Source organism: Agelaius phoeniceus, chromosome Z (assembly GCF_051311805.1).
Source record: "Agelaius phoeniceus isolate bAgePho1 chromosome Z, bAgePho1.hap1, whole genome shotgun sequence".
In the NCBI taxonomy this organism is placed as follows: domain Eukaryota; kingdom Metazoa; phylum Chordata; class Aves; order Passeriformes; family Icteridae; genus Agelaius; species Agelaius phoeniceus.
In genome coordinates this window covers 28,070,495-28,097,024 of record NC_135303.1, presented here as the reverse complement: position 1 = coordinate 28,097,024, position 26,530 = coordinate 28,070,495, and the positions used below count along the sequence as shown (strand labels likewise).

General features: G+C 34.6%; 1 long non-coding RNA gene across 1 annotated transcript in view; it reads right to left on the bottom strand.

The window, feature by feature from the left end:
• Positions 1-26,530, bottom strand: part of LOC143692064 (uncharacterized) — a 95,929-nt gene that overhangs the window by 32,340 nt on the left and 37,059 nt on the right. The window contains exons 3-5 of the long non-coding RNA XR_013179945.1: positions 14,046-14,169; positions 11,091-11,268; positions 9,886-9,986 (exon numbers count right to left, since the gene is read on the bottom strand). This is a non-coding gene — a long non-coding RNA (uncharacterized LOC143692064). The remainder of the gene's footprint in view (positions 1-9,885; positions 9,987-11,090; positions 11,269-14,045; positions 14,170-26,530) is intronic.

Below are 26,530 nucleotides of genomic sequence, written 5' to 3'. Positions count from 1 at the left end.
TACAATCAAACTGGAATTTTCTTAATAACTGGAATTTTCCTAATAATCTGCCAGAAGAAAATTAAGTTCTGAAAAACCTTGAATTTTTTATGAGAAAAATTTTCATTTAACATCTTACAGCAGTCCAAAAAAAGAGGAAGAATAACGGGATACCTTAGGAAAACAGAAAATCTAGGTTTCATTCCACTGCATGAAATATATAAAATCTGAAAGCTAAAAAACGTCAGAAATATCCTGGCATACACTGAAGGATCAGAAAGAACAACCATTAGTTCCATATCTGTAAGAAATATCATCAAAACACCTTCACTGGGAATAACCAGTTTAAACATCCTGTCAATGTTCTTACAGTTTTATAGGCCATACATCCAATTCAATCCACATATTTTATAAGAGTCTCCATAATTTCAAGAGTGCTAAACTTTTTATCTTTAAAATGATCCTAAAAATGAAGTCCACACAAAATCCTTAAAAAAGAGTAGAAAAAAATGACCACAAAAAGTGGTCACTACCATAAAACACCATTCTGGATAGTCTGTGATATTTCCTCTTACTTTTCTTCACAATTTTTTTTAATGTCCATGCCTTTTCTCTGTTTAGAATACAGTATCCTTATGACAGAGACTAGGTTATTTTATTTATCTGCTGTGCAGTCATATTGGTTACCAACACTTTTTAAATGTAGGAACAGAAGCTCATTTTACTGAAGTAAAATATTAATGAACAGTCAGGAACTTTCCAGTCAAGGATAACACTATTTTAGTTTCTTACCCATTCTGGCAAACATATTAAAATCCTGACTAAACTCAAAGGCAAGGGTACTTTCTAATTCTATGTATTGAAAAATTTCTTTCTCTGCATGCAGTGTATGCCTCTGACAGAGAATTATAATTTAGGAAGTTAAGTAGAACTCTATGGCATTCATTCTGCTGAAAGTATTCAGTACATCTTTGGTACATCTTTGCTCTGGTACATCTTTGCTCTGTTGACCTGAAAGCATCCTGGGAATTCTATGGTATGCTGTTGGTTTGGAAGCATAGTACAAACTCTCATTTGCTTTCACAACAACCTTGTAAGTCTTGCTTGAGCTTTATTAGAAACATCTACAAGTATACTGCACAGCACAGTATCAAATTTACAATTTGGGGTCATGCAGTAAAATCATAATAAAGTGATTGGTTTTGACAGTTTTTGTGGTTTCTTTCTCTACAAGGAAGCTCACACTTAAAGTACCTTGTATTTGTACTAATGTGGCTTGGGTTACTGCTTCTTGAATTTATGCTAGCCTGATAATAATATTCACAATTTTTTTTTTCACCACTCTTTTCAAGTAGTTTTTCAATTCTTTTATACCTCTTTTTTGTTCTTATACCTTCTTTTAGGTTTATGTCCAAGGCATGATCAGGCTCAGACTTGCCAAGTGGGTTTTGTTTGCTTTCAATTTGGATGAGAATGTTTCCACCAGTGGAGAAACAGAACTGTATTAATTAAGAGTGGAAATATTGTTTTTGTGCAGATGCAACCAATAGGTATAAAAGATGATAGATGTTTGGAAAAACATCTTTAGTGATGCTGTTCTCCTATGGCTCAGAAGTAATTTGGAGACACCACTTCCTTCTCAAAATACACATAATAAAATTTCAATAAAAAATAGTTTGATCCTCCCACAGATAGACACCATGACAAAAGAATGGCCATAAGACAAGTAGTCCTTGACAAATTTCCATGTCATTCCCTGATAAACATACATCCAAAAATGTATCTTCTTTTCTGTATCAGTGATTCTAGTTGGACTTGATTTATGTAGAAAATGGACAGCTTGTAAGACAGGCAACACCAACACCAGAACTCTCATCCATAGGCTAATAATTTAGTCCTCTGGTGTACAATTATGATTGGGACGTAAAACTGCAGATTAATAGATTTCTGAAACTGAAGTGTTGGCAATTGAAAGTATGAGCAGTTTTCATTCCCATCTCCTCTGACATAAAAAGATGATGATAAAGTGGATGAAAAGTTTGAACATTGTGTTTTCCCTTTTAAAAGAAAAATACTGTTTTCATCCTTAAAGTAAAATTAATTGAATATATTTTCTCATACCATTTTAAAACATGGGAAGAATTTCATTTTAGTTAAACTAAAAACTTCAAACCAAGAGTTAATAACATTGTCATAGAAATAAGTAACATTTATCAACAGATTTCCATTACTATTATGTGTTGGACTACAGTTAAATATGAAAGATGAAGGTGAGATTATAGTGCTTTTTTTCCTCTGTTTCTGTATTAAGATACCACAGAAATAGCTGGAATGTGAAAAAATATCAATCCAAAACACAGAGTGATACAATGCTCAAGAAAGTGTTATTTATTCCAAGATAGAAAGTGATACCTCACGATAAAGAGACTGAATTATGCAGTTATATGACAAGAGACTAAGCAAAGTGTTGGAACACTATTTTGAGGATGATTTTGGAGACAAAACAATCTGGTCTGAAGTGCTAAGAAATACACTTTATGTTATTGATTCCTTATTTCTTCAAGAAATGGAATTTAATATTTTTTAGGCTTAATTTGTTTTGCTTTTTCAAATCAACTTTGCATATTCAGAATTTTTTTCTCTCTCATCACTCCTTCCTCCCCAAAAAAATGTACTGTTTTACTTGAAATTTTGGATAGTTATTCAAGTGAAATAGTACTTTCAAGGCACATCTGGACACTGCATGTGATCTGAATAGCATTGTCAAGAACAAGGGCTCTGAGAGCAATGAGCTCAGAGGTCAACTAACATGAATGTTAATTTACCCTAAGAAAGGTTGTAGTGACTTTTCCTACCTCAGGGTAATTGAAAAATTGGGAAAAGAAAAACAGCTCAATACTTCATCATTTTGCAGAGAAGCTTATTATTCTCTGTACTGAAGTACCTGGTCATAAGATGTCTTTAAAAATCCATAAAAACACAATAAAAGAACAGAACAACTGCAGGCGGTATAGATAATCACAGTTCAGGTGATAAAGGATGTTTTTTCCTTTTAATGCATTTTTTAACATATCTAGTGATATTTGTGCTATTGTCATGGTGCCTGTCTCATCAGATGTACAAACCTTTAAAGATTATCATTCGCCACACAGAGCTATTTTAATTAAACAGCTAGTTTAATTAAACATAGTGTCTTTGAAAATGCTATGCTCCTTCTCAGGTTCTTTGAGGTAAGGGGCAGGATCACCATCTATTGAAAAGGAAGATGAGGACATGATGGTGTGTCAGAAAGCTGTGCTCTGTTTTGACATTTGAGGCTTATGTAGAGAGAGGCCTCATTTGAAAGCTTTAAAAAGTATAAGCAATCAAAAAATCCAAACATTTTTAAATTAAGTCTCTTTCATTGCAACATTACAAAAACAAACAAACAAACAAAAGAGTATTATTCTGCCTCTGTGACATACAATTCAAGACAAATAATGGTTTTGCCTTGTTGGAAATCTGTATGAAATCTTGTCATGGACTAAATCATGTGTGAAAAAAATAACTCTGTTACCCTGGGGTCAGTTTCAGTTTATAGTGAGCTCTCTCAATGCTTTCTAGGCAATGAAGCTGAAATGATGGCAAAGGAGGTTGTTCTCTGCAGGCAGTAGTTTTAGTGGAAAGAGGACTGCTTACTGAGGCAAGAGAAGCAAAACCCAGTGGCACTAAACAAATTCTTTCCAGTGTGGATTAACTCTCTGAAGAGAAACCCTTGGTCAAACCAGGATATTACAGAGATGCTATTAGAAAAAAATTAGGAAAAAAAAAATCAAATGCTCTATTTCAGAAAGTAGAAGCAAATGGGAAAAACAATTAATCCAATACAAGTAAATTTTTAAGGATTAGATTACCTCCGTGTCCTTGTAGCAAAACATACTTTTAATCCGACTTAGAAAAAATATTTTCTTTGTCAAAAGAGGATGAGGAAGATTTCTAAATGTACTTGCCTGGAAGTAGATTCTCTTAAGGATTCTGCCTTGCCCTGGAAATACTTTTAGAAAGTAATTGGAAGTTACTGTCCCCACAGCATATGCAGCTTCACACGAAATGTGGTAAATGAGCAAGACAACGCTACCATGCACATTGCATAAGGTCTTGACAAAGGTTGTTTTTCTTATAATAGACTAGATTAGACTAGATTAGATTAGATTAGATTAGATTAGAGCAATTTCTTACAATCTTTTGGGTAGGGCCAAATTTCTGTCATCAAGGACGAAGTTGTAAAATTAAGGGAAAAGGAAAGTCATGTACCACTTTTAACTGGTACTATCAAATGGAAACAAATAGAACTCAGAAATATTAATGCAAAGAAGAAACCTCTAAAAATTATTAGAAGATAAATAGCTACTGTAGGACATAGACTTTACATCAGAAACACAAGCACCATCAAATACTGACTCAAAGATTTTATTTAAGCCTAAAACCTGCTTGTCCCTTTCTTCATGCTACAAACAAAAAAGGAAAGCTGATTAGGGAAACTGATAAGAGGTACCAAAATTCCCTTCAGCATATTAATTCATGTATAGTATAGGCAAAGAAACATTTCCTAGGAATCATTTTCCTGGTCCATTTCTGAAATACATATCACACCCTTAAAACTCCAATGAAAAGGCTTTGCTTTTTAAATTGAGTTGTGAGGAAATAAATCTCTTTACTTATAAATAACCCAGCTGAATATTTAAGTTGAAAACAGTAATTCATATGCCATTGATGGATATGGTCCATAATAAATAGTCACTGATTGTGGAAAATTCTCAATTAGCATTGTGAATGTATTGATAAACTAATCAATCGGACTCTCACATATCTTTATAAACCACAATATCAACAATATCAACAGTACTTTACTGTTGAACTGTAACTCCAACAAAATTCAAAACCCATTGGAAACAAGAAAGTTTGTTGCAGTACTCTTAAGTATAATTAAAAAAATATTAAGGTGTTACAATGTATTCAAACTTTACCACTGAACCAGACAAATCATATTGCAAATCAGTTCTGTCTTAAAAAATCCTAGCTTCTTGGAACGTACCGGGGAAAAATGTGTTTTACAGAAACATCCTAAAACATCCTAAAAACCTATTCTTTCAATAATACCGTTATTATAACTTCTAGAAACATGTGGCAATAAATAAGACAATTTCTCTAAATTAGTCACTTGTTTCAGCCATAAACAAGTTACTCATTGACATTATTAAATAGGAATACAGGATATACTGATGCATAAGGGAACAAAAACATCTTCCAATATGAAATTTTCTAAATCTATCTCCAAATATTCTCTCCATTTTCAAATATCAGCAGATTACATTCTGTGATTATATATCATGTATTTCCATGCTTCACAAGTCACTGTAACTGCAGAAAAGATAAAGAAAAGGTCATATTTTACAAAAAGTTTGAAAAAACTGTCTTATACTTGTTTTCTGCAAAATTTGCTATTCACTTATGCTTATCTAATTGGCACCCTTGACAAAAAAATCCACAGCACACTTTAATTTTGTGCTCCCATTAGCATCAAAAACCATTGCAGAAAAATATTTGACTTACTAAAAGGGTAGAGTTTCACTGAAAACAGAGATGATTTGCTGGCTACAGCTTACAAAACCTGTCCTGGTTTTGGCTTCTCCAGCAGCTGTTATAGTACTGTATTTTGAATTTAGAATGAGAAAGTTGAAAACGCATCATTGGGTGGTATCTTGGGTTTATCTAAGTCATGTTTGCTCTAAGTCAAGGACTTTCGTGTGTTCACGCCTGTGTGTGTGCGTGCCTCATGCTCTGTCAGTGAGAAGGTACAAGAAAGAAATGGAGGGATCTGAGCTGGGACAGGTGACCCAAGATGACCAAATGGTTATTTCACACCACAGAACGTCATGTGCACTGTGCAAACTGGGGGGAGTTACCTGGAATGGCAGCCTCCCTTAGAGTCAGGCCTACAGCAGAAAATACTGAGCCAACTAAGCCTTTGGGTATGAGCCTTTGGGTAAGTCATGCAGCATCAAGAAGTTCTGAGAGGTACTGCAGAAAAAAATTGTCTGCACCATATTGCCCTGCAGTTACTATATGTGGGACAATGTCTCTTGCTTCATTCAACACCTCCCAGGTGTTCAGCATTTTGCAAGGTTCAATTCAAATTTCCATCTTGGTTATCAATCCCACGGTGTTTTTTGGAGGCTTAGAAGGAAATTTTTCAGCCATTTCTTTTCCAGTTATCTCCAAGCTGGTTAGCTGGAATGTGACTTTGATTTTCATATACAAAGTTTTTACAACAACCACCTCGTTTGGCAGAATGATTTTTAACCACTTTATCTCAAACAGATATAGGCTTGGTTTCCTGTTCTGATGTGTATAAAAGAACAGGATAAGCCATATCTTATATATCTCCACTTTCTGACTGTGTCTTCATACTCTCAAAAGCCCCTGGGCTTCTAGAATGCACTTAATTAATTCAGAAACTAATTCTTTACTACTATCACAATTAGGCATTTCATATATATACAATGAAATTAATTTGAATTTACAACAGAATTATCTAGACTGTACTTAAGTTGTCTAATAAATATACAAATGGTTAAAATAATCATATTAACCATTTGCATGAATGAGGAAGGCATATTTTGCACAATGAAAACATTGCAGTCAATGGATCCATTAACGCATTATACTCCATATTATGATTTGCATACTAATGCTTCTGCATGAGCATATCAAAAATAATGGAATTTAATTAAGAACTTAAAGTCAACAAAATAATTTTGCATTAATTAGTTATTTATCAGAGCCATAAACTAATATGAGATTCAAATATGCAGGCCTTTCCATTCCAATCTTGAAAGATAATTTTATATTTCTGATGAGAGGAAGAAACACAATGAACTTCAAGTTCCATAAGCAAAGTGGAACTACCTAAACAAGTTAGCACAAAGACACATTTCAGCTTAACTATTTGCCACCATCAGAGAATCAAAGCATAAAAATACAAGAGATTCAGAAAGCAACTAAATGAGTACAGAGAACCTGGGGAGACATGAGAAAAGCCTTCTGGCCAAAACCAACACTAAACTATGTCAGCTTTCTGTGGCCAGGAATGTAGAAATCAATGTTAGAATTTAGATGCAATCTGGTCAGGGGCATGGGACCAAATCAAGTGCAGAGAAGTTTAAGGACACCTTCCAGAGAATAGGAAATCTCTCCAAGTATGAACTAGTGAAAGCCTGAAGAACTCAATTACATGACAGCACTGTCCTGGAGAGTGCTCTGGTTGCCTGCAGGCAAAGGAGAAGAGAGGTTCTCACCTGACCTCTTGCTCTGGGACTTCTAGAGCAAGCCACATGCCTGGATGCTCACCAAAAATCCTTCGCTAAAATACATAAAAGGGCAGCATCCTTTGCTCCCCCAACAAGCCCTGCCGGAAGAATACAGCTGACAGAACTGTTTCTCCACCCCAAAAGAATCAAGCAGAGCATCTCAGGAAACAATGAAGTAGTGTAAGTTGGTTCAGTCTCCTCCTTAATGTTCTCAGACTGTCTGGTTGAATGTGGCTCGCTTAAAGTGTTTGAAAGGAATACAGTATTCCTAGAAGTTGGCTGATATTAAATGGCACTAAGGCCCAAAGACATGATATTGCAGGGGGAAGATAATTGAAGATAGTGATCAGAAGCTGTAAAGATCTTTGGAAAGAAGACTTGATCAACAACAAAAAAATATCACAGTTATAATGGAGAGTGAAGGAGAAGAATGTTTAGTGAAAAAAATAGTACCTGTTACTTCACATCACTGTTGGTGAATCTCTAATGATGGACTAGAGAAAGAGAATTTACCAGGAATAAAAGAGGACATACATGTAATACATACATTAGATACAGACACAGACACTCACACACACACACACACACACACATTTCACATATGTATGCATATATAAGTGTGTGTATATATATATATACACACATATATATATATATGGATGGATATGTCCATAGGTATCTAACACATACACTATAGACAGGATGAAAAGTATTAGCAAGGACACTAATATGGTATTTCAGGACATTTTGTAGAAAGCTTTATCTATTCTAAAAGATTTAATATATTTTTAATTTTTCAAGAAATTTTAAAAGAATAGTACCTAAACCAACCAAAAATTAGGGAAAATAAAGCAAGAATTAAAGGAAATGGTGACTTCATTTGTCTGCAATAAGATTAAGCTGTTAAAGAGTTTCCAAAGGAGGCCACAAGGACGGTAAAAGGCCATGGGGTGAAGCCGTGTGAGGAATGGCTGAGGTCACTTGCTGTGTTCAGCCTGAAGAAAGGGACACTGAGGGGAGACCTCACTGCAGTTACAGCTTCCTTGTGAGGGGAAGCAGAGAGGCAGGCACTGATCTCTGCTCTGTGGTGACAGTGACAGGATATGAGAGAATGACCTGAAGCTGTCTAAGAGGAGGTTTAGGTTGGGTATTAGGAAAGGTTCTTCACCCAGAGGGTGGCTGGGCACTGAAACAGCTCCCCAGGGAAGTGGGCACAGCACCAGCCTGACAGAGCTCAAGAGAGACTTGATCAAGGCTCTCAGGCATATGGTGTGACTCTTGCAGATGGTGCTGTGCAGGGCCAGGAGTTGGACTTGATATGAATCCCTTCCAACTTGGCAGATTTTGTGATTCTGTCACTAACACATTAATACCTATCTTAGGACAAAATTGTGGACAGTTCTGTCCTCAGGACAAAACATCCACAAGATATAAAAACAACTTGAAGCTTAAAACTGATAAAAAATGAGAAATGCCTACAAATGAGAGAATAAATTCAATTACTTCCACTTTATGCTTATGTACAAGCTCCCTCTTGCAAATACAATGAAACACTCATTCCTTACACCCTAGATGTTGTCTGACATCTAGGACAACTCTTTACTCCTAGTGCTTTGATCACTATTTGTGTTCCTTAACATCCCAAATTTTGGAAGAATTTCAATAATTTTTTTTTTTTTAATTCCTGCTAAATTTTAAAAATATATTAAACATATATTTTTTTTTTTCTTCTGTTAACCATATGCCATGCCTAACCATTCTGTAAAGCAGTTTTAAAATCCTGATTTTAGAGTGCTTTATTTTTGCTGAAACCTTTTTTCTGAACCTTGATCTGTCTTGGCTTGTAGCTCCTGCTTATGGGATTGACTGACTACTCAAGCAGAAAAAATGAAGGTCTAAAATCACTACTAGCAGTTTATTTGTAAAATACGCATTAAGAATACACATGTTCCTTGGGTCCTGGAAGAAATCTAATGGATTATCTGACCTTAGCCAAGAAGTTAGAACAGGTGAACCACTTGATCTTAAGCTGTGTGAAGCTGTGTAGCAGTGCATCCAACTTGTAATGTAATAGAGGTTCAATTATTTCTTCTCAATAGCAAAATTCTGTTTATCTTTCTCATTCAGACAATTAACGTACCCACTAACTTAAATAAAATCATCTAATACTGATTCTTCATTGAAAAAATTGAAACCCATGTGAAAAAGAATCACAGTTAATAGTGTGAATAGAATCTTACTTAATCAGTTTTATCTGGCATTGCTGTGAAACATCAACACATGGTTTTGTTCTAAATGCATTGCTACATACTTTATTGTAATAAATGTCAAGTGAAATTATTACTGTTATCTTACACCAAAGCATACAGCCACATGCTTTGCGCCCTGAAGGACTTATATATGAGACAGAAAATTGTGTAGGTAAAAAACAGCAAAGATTGATAAAAATTTAGAGCTCCAGTATAGAACAATGAATAAAATCTTCTTTATCTGCCCAAAGTGATGACTGCTGGTCATTATTGCTTCTTAATTCTTTGATTTTGAGGAAATTACTTACGGCATCTTCAATTCATTGCAGACTGACACACAAGGTGAGGTACAGTCATTTTTTTGGGTAAGCATATACCTTTTAGATTCTCATGGGAGTTTCCTCTTTCCCTGTTGTAAATAGAAAAACAAATGCACCATTCATATGTCCAGACAGATTAAAAAACTCACAGTCAATAGTAGCTAAAATATCAGCTCATAATTTTTAACCTACTGAATAGAAAATGAAACACTGCGCTAGACTTTTTTAATTCATATACATGATATATATTACACATGATGCTTTACACTACATGGTGTCCTCACAGCAGGGCAAGTAAAAAAATAGATTTATGATTAATATAATAAATCCCTTCTCAATTGCAATCAAGGGTGTATGGAATAAGAATTTGCTTTGCATTGTTATCAAAGGTAAAATAAATCCTTGATAAAATTGGTAATTGCTCAATAACGATCTGGCCACAGCCAAAAGGCAATGAATCTGCAGATTCACCTTTATTCTTACAAGAATAATTGTCCAGAAATTATAAAGTGTGATGCAAGACATTCCTTTCTCAAGAGATAATATAGCAGAGGAATCATCAATTAAACTTAGGGTTTCAAATCACTATTTTAATATACATTTAGGATAAAGCTCTCTTTGAATAGTAACACAAATGAAGTCAACACTAACAGGTATTTTTACACTTTCAGAGTCAGTGCTGTGAATACTGCAGTATAATTAACTAAATACACAATATTGCCAGAGTGATGTCACTTACAAATGTTGCTTGCATTTTCACTTTTGCTTCAATAGTTCACCTGAACATAAAACTAAGAAAATCTTGAAATTTAAATATACATTTACATTTAATTTGATGGATAATCCTCATGTAACTTCCATTTTGCTGTTATGTAACAACAAAATATTTATAAAAAATGAAACCAGAAGTCATTTCCATTTTAATGAATTTTTATTTGCAATTCATAAAGTAGCACATGAAAGTAAAGGCCTGGGAAAAATTAGCTTCACTTAAGTCCTAGACAGAAGCTAGGAAAGAAGATATAGAATAAGTTTTGCTCAAGAAGGGAAGAAAATTCTCTAAAATTCTACTAAATTCCATATGTTAAACAAAAAGTTGGTTAAAATCAATTTATTGAATATATTATGATAATACAGAAAATTTTCAAGGGATAAGCACTGAAAATCTTTAATATTGACTGAAAAAGAATTACCTGTTTGAGACAGCTCTATGGAGCTTTCTGTGGAGACACCTCCCAAAGCATGGACTCACCAAGTGGTGGTCACAATCGCTCCATTGAGGAGCTGAACAGGGGTCCTTTCCAGCCTGGCATGCACAACACTGTTGGCCAAAGCTCAGTCCTCTCAGCAGTGAAAAATCTACCTTGTTTTCTGAAATGAAGGAAAAGGTGAGAGTAAACAGAAAGTCTTTTGAAGATACTGGTCAAAATCACTGGGTTCCTTCAAGTCCCTCAAGATTAACACAAAATTAGTAACATCCTCCCCCACTGCTACTATGCCTCCATAACAGCCCTATGAATCTGCAAAATGGGGACCGTATAAAAATACATTGTTCAGAAAAATACAAAAAGAAAAACGAACACTAAGAAGCTGTAAGTAGGTATGAACTAGTCTTGTTGAAAAGATGTGTGCATTATTTCTGCTATTAAGAAATTTCACATTGTATCTCAAGTTATTTATTTTTATTTTCAAGTTATTTATTATAACTTAGGAGTCCACAAATAAGACTAAAGGTCTTTTTACACAGTGACACATTTATCACATTTACTAAACAAAGAACTAGTTTCCACTCATTTTAATATGGTATAATTAAACATAAACAGGATTTGGCAAGATTCCTCACCTAATAGTTTCAATTGGTGCTTCAAATTAATGTAACTCTGGGATTTACATCCCTATTTGTGTATTAATATTTCTAGTGATGGGACAGGGCAATTCCATATTCCGTATGTAACCAACTCCCAGTGAAGCCACAAAAGCTCACTGCTTCTAAGAGCAGTGGGAAAGAGCCAAGTGCCAGAACGAGCCCAGAACTAAATCCACATATTTTATATGTTACTTGAGTGCAGTAGCACTGGAAAAGAAAATGGGAATCTTTATAGTCAGGAATGTTACATGAAGCTTTGAAAACTTTCTACTTCTTTCAAGAATGACACAACAGAAAATTCAAATTCTACCTAGTTCTATGTCATTTTATAATAAAACCATATATTTTCTAGAAGCAGTCTTTGCAGTGTTGACAGCAGAATAACACCACTAAGCGTGCAGATGCTGACACTAGGAAAGACCCAAAGCTGAATTATATCAATGAGCCCTACAGAGCCTTCCAGGTACACTGCAAGCAAGCCTAAATTGATTTATGTTATTAGTCTTCTTCCAGCTGTTTGTACACAGGAAAATGTTTACTTAGAAAATTTCAATAACATTATTATTAATGGTCTTGAAAATTATGTAATTATGCAATTGCTCTCATATTTATATAGTATATAAATTCTATTAAAATACTGCTGAAATCATACTAAAGTGAAGACTTTAGGGGACTCTTCTGAACCTTCAAAAGGAAGTGTCTCTTTTTGCAGAAGAAAACTAATTTTATACCCTTGCATATATCCAGAACTTCATTCTGAACTCCAGTCATTTTTTTAAAAACACAGTATGGCTAAACATACAGTGGACATGCTTAAGTTACAATTCTTCTCTTTCCAGATTTTGATCATGAATTAAGTCTCACATGGGTACACCCATTCGTCCACAGAATAGAAAATGTTTTCTAAAATCTTTGCCATTTTTACCATTATGCTGCTTTTATATATATATAAGTAACAGAAATAAGCAATATAATGAAGCACACCAGAGTACTAAAACTTGAAACAGAGACAAAGAAAACAAACATATAGAAGAGAAAGCAAGTTGAAAGTGTGACCCTGATTGAAGTCAGTGAATGAAAGTCTTATTCTGATATAAAATAACTGTATTAGAGTGCAGGGACGTCTATGTAACAGGTTCAAATATCATAATTAGGGAGAAATTCATATCTTAGTCCTAAATGGAATTTTATCTGTAACTAAAAGAAAGTGAAAACTCTCTCTGTGTTCCCAGGAAAGGGTTCCTTTGGTGCTCAGACAAAAATATTTTCCCCAATTTTTTGTACCTTAATAATTCATTTCCCAGTGCAGCCAGCACAATTAATTCCAACTTTAAAACTACATTCAAAATTATTTTTGGTACAACCTGCTTTGACTGGCTAGAACTGCATATTTAAAAAAATAAAAAATGTACTCAATTATAACACCAGCTGTTATGTGTCCTCTCTGTGCATGCACACGCACAGATACATACACAGCAGACACACAAATTGCTCAAGTTGAAAAGAGCAAAAAAGACCTGTTTGGCAAAAATCAGCATGATGATTAGTAATGATATAAAATGTAGCTTCTTATTAAATACTTACATACAGAACCTTGTAAACCAATAAAATGTAAGGAGATCAGGTACAGCTGGGAAAACACAGGATATGTTGGAAACTTTGCCATGTTTTTATTCTTTGCTTGAAAAGATTTAATTAAAATGTATAGAAATATTTCTGCAATATTTAAAGTTATAAGAATTCTTTTAAGTATTTAAGAAATACAAATATCCTAGCTAATAAATACAACATTTTCAGTTCCCAATGCCATTACCTGAATTAATTTACTAGGCACACCTGGTATCTCGAGTACATGCTTTTATTTCATATTCAAAATGAACTTAAAAGAACAACTTTACTGTCAGAACACACATTTACAATTAATTTCATATTTCACTAGTCCAGCTGAAAAATTCATCTGAGTTGTAAAAGGTAGACAGCTTCCTTTCGCTGCTCAATCTTTCCTCCTACTTGAATTATTTAGAAAAGTCACTTCTTAAGGCACATGAGCTCAGATTATGATTTCTTCACAATTTTAGTTGTCTAGAAGAGTACATGCAGTCTTTCCTTCAGAGCAAGTTCCCAACTGATCTACTGGTTGTCACAAATCCATCTTGCATGGGTTCCAGCATTGAAATTCATAGCTGTGAAAAAATTCTCCACTTTGACCCAGGCTCCACTTTGACACAAGAATACAGACAAGAACTTACTCCTGAGTAACACAGCCTACCTTAGTGCTTACCTTCAAAGTCCATCGTTGAGGGTGGGAGCCTTTTGAATTACTTGAAAAGACTTGATAAGTTCTGGAACTTGTTCTAAAATCTTCAATATAATCACACAGACACTGTATTCAGTTTTTGACTCTTCTGTACAGAAAAAAAATGTCAATAAACCGGAGTTATCTTAGCAGAAAGCCACTGAGGTGGCTGGGGGTAAGGCACTTGTCCTGTGAGGAGAGGCAGGAGAGCCAGGCCTGGTACAGTCTGGAGAAGGGGCAGCTCCAGGGACACGTAAAAGCAGCCCCAGTGCACATAATGCTTGGTTGGGGAGCTGGAGCTGGGTTTTCCTCAGCAGGGCACAAAGGGAGGGTGGGGACATTAGAAGTAGGGATTTGCTATAATAAATATTTTCCTTAGACTATGTTAATAATAAAAATTTTTTGAAGTATTGGTTTGAACTAATTTTACTTCAGAAATATTTTTGTGACTTCTAAGGACCGTGAAAATAATTAATATAGTCTTCTAGATTCTGATTTATGAAAGATTTTTGATCATTAGACACTAAAAGTATCTGTAATGTTTTAAAATATGCACTTGTACATTTCATCACAGAGAAAGCAAAGCTTCTCTACGTGGCAGTCTAGGGGATATATACAATGACAGAATCCCTACTTGTTAGCTAACTGAAAATATTAGAACATAAAACTAAAATATAACAAAAATAATATGAAAAAGTTTAAAAAAATATAATACTTTTCATTGGAACAGACCTACAGTAATCTTGTAGTTCAACTGTCTGATCAATTCAAGGCTGAAAACATTAAATCATGGTATTAAGGACATTGTCTAAGTGAATCTTTGATAAAAAACAATTAGCAGTTTAAATTTGGGATGAATTTTAAGATGAATATCAAGAAAAACTCCATGGAAGAAAGATCATTTGGGCTGGACAAAACAGAGTGTATATCTCCATTGACGTCATTAGAAAATTGATTCTGAATCCAGTTAAGGCAGATTCATTTCTCTGGACAGGAGATGGCTGGGATCCTTCCACTTAAGATTTTAAACCCCATACCAGAAAAGTTTTTAGTTTTGTGTCTGTACCTCACACATTGGGGAATTTGAAACTAGAAAAATAAATCCTATGGTAACATGTGTTTGGGAAGTAAACAAACTCTTTTAAAGAAAGTTCATGGAAAATAAGGCAGACAAAAAAAAGGGACAGATATTTTTCGTGGAATCCATTTATATCAAAAATGCAAAATAACTTCACAATTTTGTCCTTCAAATCTGATAGGGTTGGAAACCACTAGCTTGACTTTCCAGAAATCTAACAATATTTATCTACAAGATTCCTAAAAAAATACTGATGTCTGTAACTTAAAGTATTGCCCTCTACCCTTACAAGTATAAGATTCAGACTTCTCTACTAAATAGTCTTTTGACTGCTTCTAAAAGCTTGTGCACACACCGCAGAAATGTCTTGTAATAAAAGATATTGTATTCACTGCATGTGACTGCTGTAGATTCAATCACAAGCCCATTTACAAATGTCTTCCCTGAGCAGCTGTAAAATTAGGTCAGCCGAGCACTCACGACAAGCTACATCAGTCATGCAGAACTTCAGCTGCCTCTTGCCACAAATCTGATTTACTCAGCTTCTTCATGTAGAAGCAGCATTTGATAAATAAGAGGTTTGGTGTTAACATGGCTTAAAATAGCCAGCCATAATTAATGTCAGCGTGTCATTAATAACACAGTTACTGATTACTCTTAAAAGTAGTGCTTTTAATACACTTAATCAAGATAAGGCCCATTAAAAGCTATCAGAATGTTCCCTCACTACTTTGGTTCAGCAGCAGACACTGCTAACTTAGAAGATCTTTTTCTTTTCAAACCATTGAAGTGTTAAGCACAAGACCTCTGGGTTTGATGACTGTGGCTGAAGCAATCAAAATTATAAATACGCACATTATCTGACCATGTTTACAAATGACTGCAGTGGTCTTTTTTAACACTGAGAGGCCACCATGTGTTGCAGTCACTGTTTGTGAATCTGTCTCCCTGATTAGTCAGTGCTCTCTGTAATAACCCTGGTAGCACTGAACATATGTCGTGGGAAAATCCTGTCAAGCAAAAAGCTAAGCTAATCTCATCTATCTTTGTCACTTTTAATACATATGCTTACTTTTTCAGCTTCTCTTTTTTTTTTTTTTTACAGGACAGTGGTAGATATAAAACATAGTACTTCTTCAAGCATTTTTTACACCTGAATAAAATATTGTTTTGAACTTAAAATAACATAAATTGAATCATTATAAAATGACTGGTCTTGTTGCCCAATTTAAATTCAAGGCATAAGCTAGGACCGATAATCATTAGCCATACTTAATTAAACAAGGCACATGTAACGAGACACTGAGCTAGAAAGCAAAATGTGGTTTGCTACATATACCAATATGGCCTAAGTATGTATCAAAGCATTTGTTGAAATTTATTATATCATGTCAGAAATTAAATGTTTGCATCTGAAAACTAGTTTATTTGTCTTTTCTCTTAATGCTGCAAACCTCAGAGAACCTTCAATGATTCAGTTATTGCTGATATGGGTGTAACCTAGAAATCAGATGCCGAGATAGCCAGAATGGAGACTTGTAATTAAATGCTGACACTTTTTTTTTTTTTTTGCATAGCTGAGATGCGTAGCATCTCAGATATAATTTATATTTTACATAGAAAAATTACATTTTTTAAGGTCAATAACATTTTTTTACACAGAAAACATTTTTCAGTAGTGCCTTTGTTGAAACATTGTCATAAATAATGCCACATCTTCTAACTTTCTAATAAGCAAAAAAGACAATTATACAGTAATGAATTGAATACACAAGTTGATTCATGTGTAATAGCCACTGCTATGTTATACTGAATCATCTGGTAGGGTCAACATTCTTCTGAATTAATTACAGCCATTTAGCAATAACAATAAGTGTAGTAGCCTACAATGTACTTTGCTCTGCCTGTGCTGCCTGCATGGAAATGTTGCCGTTTTGGATGGCTGTTATGCAATTCATTTCTAAACACACAGCTTACACTTTACTCCCCACTTATTATTCAAGTCATGCTTGCAATTCATGAGAGACTGAGCTAAGACCAACAGACCCATACTCAACACTGATTTTATAATGCAGCTCAAGCCAAATGTCAATAATGAGTGTATAAGGAAAAAAATCTAACATCCTCTGCTCCTCTAGTGCTGCTAAATTCCATAAGCAACTAAATGTACAACAGATGTTATATGTGATTAGAGTGCTTGCTCACTGCTAATGTTTGTCAGTAAAGCAAATCTTATGAAAAGTTAAGATACAAAACAAGTGCAGGGAATTGCTCATCTGTAAATCTCTCTCCCCTCCTCCCAACACGAGAGAGATCACATTTGATAGAGTTCCTTCCTTGTTTTACACTGGAAGTAGGAGGGGCTTGAATAGGAGTCTATCACTTAAATTATTCAAAATTATTATTAAAATAATTAAAATAGGTTTCTTTAATGAGCAAAACTTAAATTGAAAAATAAGACTAGGTCAAGATTTTTCAGAAAACTTTCCAAGTATGCTGTCAAACAAACAAAAATATATATACTTAGAACCATCTGGACACAGTCCTGTGCAATGTGCTCTAGGATGACCCTGCTTGAGCAGGGAGCAGGGAGCTTGGGCCAGATGACACACTGTGCTTCCTTCAAAAATAACCATTCTGTGACTCTGTGATTCTGTGAAATCCTACTTAGAATTTTAATAAAGTTACTCAAACAGGAATCATCACTTAATTTCTGATATTGTAAAGGCTAGAATTTGGTGAATGTCTTAGCATGCAGCATTACTCATCAGAGCTCTTTTGAAGATGCCATGCCCTAAGCCTCAGTTGTGCCAGAGTATCCATGCAGCATTTTGGTGTCATCTCACATCTTGAGTATCAGCTGGGATCCATAGTTCATACTGGAGATGACCTGCATGCAGTAGCTACAGAAAAGTTGAATCATTCAGTGGTCACAGACTACCCAGGCACACAGAGTTTAAGAAAATATGGGACCTTAATGTAAATAATGCCTGAGTGAAAACTGAATCTCTGTTCACAAAGCCCACTCTATCTTTTGTCCAGTAATATATTTATACAAATTTGTGCTTACATCTAACAGCTTTCAAAGAACCTCCCGTTTTCCAGCCACTACCCCATTGTATAAAATAGGCTTCACGGCTTTTTGGTTTTCTTCAAATGAAGGTAATTAGATGGGAATTATTCACAGGTATATTTATGTTATTCTGTTCATCTACTCCACTATGACAAAACCAAAATTCTTCCTCTATGCAGACAAGGACATGAACAGCCCATTAAAGAAAAAACAATAAAAACTACATAAGAATCAAGCAGGAAAATTGGAAATCGTGCAATATAATTAAGGCCCATTTTATATTTTTAGTCATATTTTTAGTTATATTCTTGTACATACAGAAACTAAGTAACTGAAGCCCACAGCAATAAAGCACAAGGACAGCATAAAATTAGGTTTAAACAACCTTACACAGTGTAGGCTGAGCCAAAGACACATGTTTTGTACGTATTTTTGCAAAAAGGCAGAATTTGACTGTTACAGTAGTTTATTCTTCATTACGGAAAAATTGTCTGTAATGAATGTCACATAAAGCAAACTGAACGCTCTTTAGGGGAGGATCCTCAGCCTAAATAATTGCTTAGAAAACTGTTTCCACAAAGACATTCTTGCTGCCTACTGTCAACTTTAGAGGCATATCTCAATCTGATTCCAGACACACTGAAAGGTCTCCCATATGTCAGTGATGTGTCAAAACTATAATTATTATTTTCAGAATATATTTTATACATCCATGTAGGTGCATTTCAAAATTTTATTTTAAGTTTAATGCCTACAACTAGTGATTCCTACCTGCTTGCCAAGGTTGTCTCATTGATCACTTGTACCTAAGAAATCATTCTGACATTACTGCATGCCTAAATGCTCCATTAAACTTTGTAGAGAAAATTGGAACTTTATTCTAAAAAGAGACACAATTTGGATAAAAATGAAATTGTTTCAACTAGATTATTTTTAGAAAAACTTGTGAAACAATTCAGGTTATTCCCTATATTATTTTGGAGTTACACATCATTTTAAACTCTAGCATCACAATTTCTTGTCACTATCACAAGGTTACGATGATTCTCTGTTCATGTAGAGGTGGGATTATAGTTCTCACAATTGCCCTATTCAGCCATGTATTAAGTAACCCAAAATGCCTTACAAAAATGCAGTCCAATCTAAAAATCAAAATATATTATTCTAATGAGAGAAATGTCTTGAAATTTTCAGAGATTATCCACTATTCATGTCTGCTTTTCCCGTGGGGAGGGCTAAAATGAATGCCAGTTAGAAATGGAATGAAGATTCATTCATTTGTGATCCCATGACTAAAGTACTTTGAAGAAGGACAGTTTTAAGTATGAATCATCAATATTTTTAAAAGTGCACATTATATATGCCCCATTACCCAATTTAATTACATTTAATTTATTTTATAGATTGACATCTTTTTCAGTGTCTCATTCTGTCATAGACTGTGACTTAAAGAAGTAATACAGTACCTCTAAGGCCTTTGTACACTGAAACCACTTTTTCCTTCATAAATGCGGTAGCTTCTCTCATCCTCACTAAAAGGTGGTCAGTTTCATCACCATAGAAGAAAAGGTTGGTATTGCCTGCTTTTGGCTGCCCTTAATACCACAACTATCTTAAAAAACATTTAATTTCAAGATGAATAGTCTACTTTTATTCAATTAAAGGTAACTGTTCAGACTTTTCATAAAAATTTTTTAGGCAAGCCTTCCAATATGACAGTACATAAATCGTTCATGTTGTCTTTGGAAACCTTGGTTGCATACCTAATTTCAAATCACTGACAGTTTCTTTAATAAAGTTTTTCTTTAAAGAGCAGACTGCTTATTTCTCAGAAAACCTTTTTGCAATTAAACTTTCTAAATAAATAAGAAATGTCTCCTAGTAGATAAGCATCATTTTTACTCTAATATCTTGTGACTGCATTTAGAAGGATTTTTACTATGAGAGGAGTTCATGGGAGAAGATATTAGGATCTAGCAGCTGCATGCAAAGTGGAGTTAAGGAAAGAGAAATTTTCAGCTTTATTTTGGGAAAGGAAAATTCATAAAAGAGGGAATATAGCATCATTCTTCAAATGATGCTATATTTCCTTTCCCCTGCCCTCACCCCAATGTCTGCTGCATTTTGGCTTTAAGAGCACCTCTATAGCTTTGCACATCATACACATCCTTGTTGAGGGCCATGTCAGACCAGAGCATTGCTTTTCAGGCTGAAAGGGTGCTAAACCTGATTCATACAAACAATGAGCTTCCTAGAACTTTCTCTCAGCCTCCAAGTCCACAAGCCACCACTTATAGCCCAACAATATCTCACAAGAAGAAGGAAAATACTTTTCTTAACCCAGCTTCTCCTAGTTTTCTCTCACCCTCATACATCAAGTGTGTATGATGACCTTTACTCACCTTCATTTCATTCCTTTTCCCCAAGCATTGCACACAAGTTGACAATTCACCACAGCATCAAAAGGAAAAGAAACAATTGGGTTTTTTGTTAGACTGGACAGTCAAAAGAGATGTTAATAGGAGGACTGAAGACAATTTGATACCTGTGACACATGCTATATATAGTTTTTACTCAAATGGCATGTTCCACACTTGTAAAAATATATTTCTGGGTGTTTTCCATTTTTTACAAAGTTTAAAAACATTTCATGTGAATATTTTGAAAGTTATCCGAAGTCAAACTGAAGATATTTAATGTAGAGTTTAAAATAATTGTCCAATAAATAGAAATTCAAAATATGCTCATATTCCTATACATGTTTTCAAACCACCGGCAATAGCTGCACCCAGGAAGTAAAAATGTTTCATTATTGGCTATGGAAAACTTAACACACAGCTGACAATGCAGTAAACACACTTCTTTCCCTTGCACTCCACTTACATTTAACAACTCAAACATTCCCCCTCTTATACTGGTCCTTTACAACAGGCAGCAAGACAGAATGAATCCTCTCATTTAAACCACCTTTATTCTTTTGATTTCAAAGTACTCTTCAAAGTATTTGCCTGACTCACCAACGTATTTAAGCTTAGATCAGTTACTCTGCCTGGGGGTTCAGAAGGAAGTGTTGGCAAGTAAGAATACATAGTAGGAAATGCCTTTGCTAAGGCATAAACCTTTGAAGTTTCTGATACACCGTTGCTTTCAGTTGTCCTTTCTTATCACACTCCTCTTATAAAAGAACTTTCTTGCTCTGGACACTTTCCAGACTCCAATGTCTCTGCTATCCAAATATTCTAAAATAGTTTTAAAAGTCATAAGGACTGTACTGAGCACAAATTGATTTGTAGATAATGATGTTTATTTTATATATTTTACATTTATATAAGCAATACACATTTAAAATATATGTTAGTATTTTGCTATCCTAGATTCTACCAAAATACAAGGAAATTTGGACATGAGTCCCTGGTGCATACAATAGAGTTGCCTTCATTGCCACTATAATAGGAAATGATTGGTCTGTTGCATGTATCTGTGATTTTTACCTATATTCTGCTTTTTTCCCTTCCTCTCTCATTCCAAGAAAACTTCTCCTGTTCCCCAGTAAGCTGGATACAATTTGAATTTAAGTTATCTCAAATCTCACCCTGAACTAAGAAACACAAACAAGATTTCCCACAGAATATTTTACCAGGGAGAAGATTCTTGTGAAGTGAAAGTCAGTGAACATAATTTTCAGACTCTAACAAAGGAGAAATTTCCACTTGCAGTAGGCTTAAAAAATTAATTAGGCCTTGACTATTTTTTCCTCTGCATTCTACATAAAAAGAGTATGGATGTTTTCATAGAGTCTGTTATGGCATCCTAGATAGAAGAATTTCTTTCCTTTCTTTCCCTGCATCAGATGCATCTTCATTAAACAGTATTCTTTTCTGAACATGTTATTACCTTTTCAGTCATGACAGAAACAGAGGCTACACTGTAAAGCTCTATTTTGTGTTTAACAAACCATATAACCAGACCTGTTATTGTGTGTTTCTCTGTCTTTGAATCTATTCATGTGGAGGCATCCTTGAATTTAAAATTAGAGTTGGAGAGGCATCTTTTATATTTATTAAAGGCTGTCTTTTCCTTTGGCTTTTTTCACACCCTGTTTTAACAAGGTATTAATTCCCAATGGAGAATTCAGCCACACACAGCAGAGATTAGGCTGCAAAATCTATGATAAGCCAAAAAATGCACTCAAAAAATTCAGGCTAAGCAGTCACCCAAGGAAGACATTATATTGTGGTTTGATGCAGTTATGTCACAAGAAACTGATGAGGAAAAGCTCAGAAGTACCATGCTAATACAAATCAAATTTCAAAATTGCTATCTTTGTTGGCTATAAGTACTTGTATCCACTAAAAGCTTCCCAGATGTTTAACTTCCTGAAAGTTTAGTAGAAGCAATGGTTCATTCCCTTGTCCATTACAAAAAAACCAACCCAAAACAACAAACAAACAAACAAACAGAAAACACAAAAAAAAAACCCCTACTAATGACATCCTTGATTTTTACAGGGAAATAGCATGTCTCCTCCTAAGACAGGCTGAGAGAATTTGGGCTACTTAAACCTGGAGAAAAGTTTCCTGGCAGATCATTTAGCACCTCCCAGTACCATAAGGGTGCTTACATGAAGACTGGAGAGAGTCTTTTTACAGGGGCATGTAGTGCCAGGATGACAGGGAAAGCTGAAAGCTGTAGGTGATATACAAGGAAGAAATTTTTTTTACTGAAGATTTTTTTTACTGTGAGAATGTTAAGGCTCTGGAACAGGTTGTGCAGAGAAGCTGTGGATGCCCCATGCCTGGAAGTGTCCAGGTTGGATGGGGCTGTGAGCATCCTGGTCCAGTGAGAGGTGCCCATAGCAAGGCAGTGGGAACCAGGTGATCCTTAAGGTCCCTTCCAGTCCAAGTTGCTCTATGAATCAATGATTTACAGCACAAGAGCAAATAGGAAATTCCAGGTTTCTATGCCCATTCTTAAATGTTACAAAATTCTACATCAGCCTGCTTGAAATCCGAGGGAAAAAACCTACCAGTTTAGCCCTATGGCAAGAGGAGCTAGAAAGATTAGGGAAATTTCATTTCATTCCTGTAGCTGAAGAGAGCTGTTGAAAGATAAAGAATATCCTAAGAGCTTAACTGCAACAGCTTATTGGCAGATTGGCATCACAGCATCATATTCTGTCACATAACTTTCCCCTTGCTTAAAAAACAGATATAATGTTATATTGACTGATTTAACTGTAACTATTTAAAGTATTTCTAACATTTTTTTTAAATCAGATTAAGAAATGTGAACTATAAAAAGCACTAAAATGTGTAAAGAGAACTGTGGTGCTTAAATACTGAATGAACTTATATGTCCTACAGAAGGAGAAAAAATAAAAAAAGATATCAGCTTTCTTTTTGTTCCAGATATCTGTTAGAGTAAATTAAAAAAAAAAAAAAAGAAAAAAAAGAAAAAAGAAAGAAAGAAAATCTTTACTGTTGTTTCTTGCTTTTGCTCTTTCTGATAAACACCAAAGGAATAATTATGGTCTATGCTTTTGAAAACCTCTTTAATTCAATATTCACTGTGCATAAAGTTTACTACAATCACTCTTGCACTCTTGGCTGATGGTGATTGTAATGAAGTTAGGGTGGTCTTGCCAACACACCTTGTCAACCTCAAACTCCCAACAAAGACAACAAAACTGCATGGACAAGATAATGCATTAAAGCATAATTTTTTACAAAGTTAAGACCAGAGTTAAGAGGCAGACTCTAGAAACTAAATGTTCTTGAAAGCGTATGCATGCTGTTGCCAATACTGATGGTTGTGCAGCAAGCTATTGCGGATTATTTTCCTTGAAATCAAAATAAGGATAATCCAAGAGTCATCTCCTGTCAACAAAAAACATGGTTTTTCTATCTCTACCTCAATAAAATAATATAATAAAATTTTAATCCTATGTATTAAAAATGTTCTGTTTCACCTAAATGGAAAGCAGTTCTGTTGAGTCTTATTATAATTTATACTTTAAAATTAACCATCTCCTCAAAAATATTTCAGGTTTTTTTCCTCCCTTCCAGAATTATTCAACTAACTGTATTCACCTTAATTTAATAATATTTGCCTTTAGTTTCTTTGGTTCCTTTCAATCCATAAAGTCTCATATTAAGGGTTTAATTCAGTCTTCCAAGTCATATTCAGTAGTGGTAATTACAATAGAATTATATTCTAAAGTACTGAAGGCAGGGAATGAGTTTCCTTGGTGGTTTTTTTCCCCATTTTTCTCTTTTATTCTTGTTAGCGTGATTGTCTGTGTGAAACAGCAGAAAGCTTTTCTAAAAGCCTCCCAGTTTTTGACCTGTCTTGAATCTGTCTCACTTGGCTACAGATGGCCTATCAAATCCATCAAGTCCTGATTGGAATAGATTACTAAATTGTTGGAGCACTGGGATTAGGCCCATCTGTCTGCAGGAAGCTCTGTAATCATGATGAGAGGTTATTGTTGCCTGGGAGATGAAAAGCAGCAAACCATGCTGTACTAAAGGATCAACCAAGGCTTTCCATAAAGTAAAGGAGATGGAAAAGCAATCCTATTATACTGAATCCTGTGAACACCAGCAGGGTGCTGTAAATATTCTTGAAATACTGCTTCAATGGACATACATCTTTTTAGGATGTTCTATGAGAAAGAGAGGTTTAAATACAAGCCAAATTTTTCCCTTTCATTGTAAGAGGATGTCATCACAGTTTAAGAGAGCTGGAAAGTTTGGTTTCCAGGCTGAATGCCAGCCTTATTTCTAGTAGTCTTGAAGTTGAGCAGCTGAACTAGGATAAAATTAAAGATTAGCCCTGCCCTACCCACTAAAGTCAAGTGTAACTAGACTCTAGAGACATTTGGCAACTGAATTGACCATATTTAATTAATTTCCTAATTTGAAATTTTCTGATTTCTTAAGTTAGATCTCTGAAAATACCAAAAATATAATAGCAGGTAATGCTGAGATTCTCCTGACTTCATTCTATTGCATTTTTTGGGTTTTCGTCTTGTTTCAGCTGTTGTTTGAAACAAACCAAAGTTCTTTGAAAGTTTTTCACTGAAAAACTTGAACTGCCCCAAGACTTTCAAACCAAGGAGGTATGAAAATATCTTTAAAAGTTTGCATGGAACATAAGGAACTCTAGTTCAAATTTCTGCTGTGCCTTCTTCACCAGAGAGTTCTGCAAGGAAAAGTCATGCTCTTGCACTCATCAGAAGGCATGAGTGGGTAAGTTTTCAGAGCGGGTTGCCAAAAACATTCTCCTCTTTCCTCTCCCCTACTCTCCGCTCCAACAGTCCCACCAGCCAGAGATACCTGATGACACTCCAACAAAAACTCTTATGTGATTGTGAGACTTCAATTCTCTCACACATTATTTTAGAAGTTCAGGGGGGGAAAAAAGAAAAAAAAAAAGAAAAAAAAAAGGTTGCTTTGGGGTTTTTTTTGTCACTTTTAGTTTAGTTAAGCTCTTTTTTTTCTTAATTTAGAGAATACTGTTTCCCAAAGAGATAGTGGGTATTCTACCATTCTTTCCAGCAGTACCAGGACCTAATCTCTACATAAAAAGTTACTCTGTTCGTGCTCTAAAATTATAACTTCGATAGACTCAAATATTTAACTGTATGATTCTTTTGGGTGACAGTATATATGTGTGTTATAAAGACTTGGTTTTTCTAAGAGAAAGAATAAGGTATATGAGATTTTGGGGTTTCTTTAAAATATAAAAGCAGAAGAGATTTGTGAATTTGCCTTTGAGATTACTTTAACAAAGACTGATTTTATGCCACTGCTTAGGACAAATTGTGTCCATAAATTTTAATGCTGAATTCTAAGAAAATGTAGAAAAAAAGGAAAACAAAGATACCCTTAACCTGTTCATTAAAATTTTATATAGTTCCTCAGATTCCTCACTCAAAATTTGATCTTAAAATCACATCTGCTCTACTATTATTTTTCCCTTTCCACAAGTTATCTATTTTTTGAATGCACTTAAAATTTCACAGTTTTATTTTTTTATCAAACACTCATGTTTGATATTTGTAGATTCAAAATATTAAGTATATAAAACCTATCCTCTAAGCTTTTAAATCCTCTTTTAAATTTTAAATTAGAACACCATTTCCCCATTTTGGAGTGAGGGATACACAGGGTGAAGAATAACCAATGAACCCTCACTAATGCTCTAGGCAAGAGTGTATTGAGGTGTTGACATAAGCTGTAGAAAAGCAGTACTTTAATTGTATCTTTTTTATGTGAATATAAGTAAAAGTTCTTTTTACTGAAAAAAAAATTGTGA